Genomic DNA, 732 nt, shown 5'->3' with positions numbered 1-732 from the left:
TTAATCTATTTGGAATGCCAGATGAACACATTATCCGAATCCGAACATATTCTTATGCTAATTTGCGCTGCACTTGGTAGATTGCATTGGTCATTATGTAAATGAGATGTTGCGTCAGTGTTCTTTAATTTGCGCGTTGTCATTAAATCACCTGCAGAAATGTCCACACCCGTCGGCGCTGTTTTGGAATTGCGTTATTGCACTAATTTGCCCTATTTAGTAAATTTGGCCCTTTATCTTATGCAATAAATGTTTCTCATAATTTTGACATGTCACAATTTATCTCATAATTTCAAATTTGTTGTCATTGATTTTATCTCATAATTATGACTATCTCATATCGGCTTGTCATAATTTTGACTTCGTCATCATTGACTTTTTATCTCAATTTCAAATTTGTCATCACTGACTTGTCATCTTGATTGTCTTGACTTAGTTTGTCATAATTATCTCATAATTATCTCATAATTGTTTGTCATAATTTAACCTTTTTGTCATTATGACTTTTTCTCATAATTTCAACTTTGTCGTCATTGATCTGTTGTCTTTATCTCATAATTAAGACTTATTTTGTCATAATTATGAATATATGAATCGTTTTTTTTTCATGAAATTGAAAACATTTCATAATATATAGGTGCATCTCAATAAATTAGAATGTTGAGGAAAAGTTAATTTATTTCAGTAATTCAACTCAAATTGTGAAACTTGTGTATTAAATAAATTCAATGC

Source organism: Sinocyclocheilus grahami, unplaced genomic scaffold, assembly GCF_001515645.1.
Source record: "Sinocyclocheilus grahami isolate Dianchi unplaced genomic scaffold, SAMN03320097.WGS_v1.1 scaffold257.1, whole genome shotgun sequence".
Taxonomy (NCBI): Eukaryota; Metazoa; Chordata; class Actinopteri; order Cypriniformes; family Cyprinidae; genus Sinocyclocheilus; species Sinocyclocheilus grahami.
The sequence above is the reverse complement of the archived record's forward strand: the minus strand, read 5'-3'. Positions refer to the sequence as shown.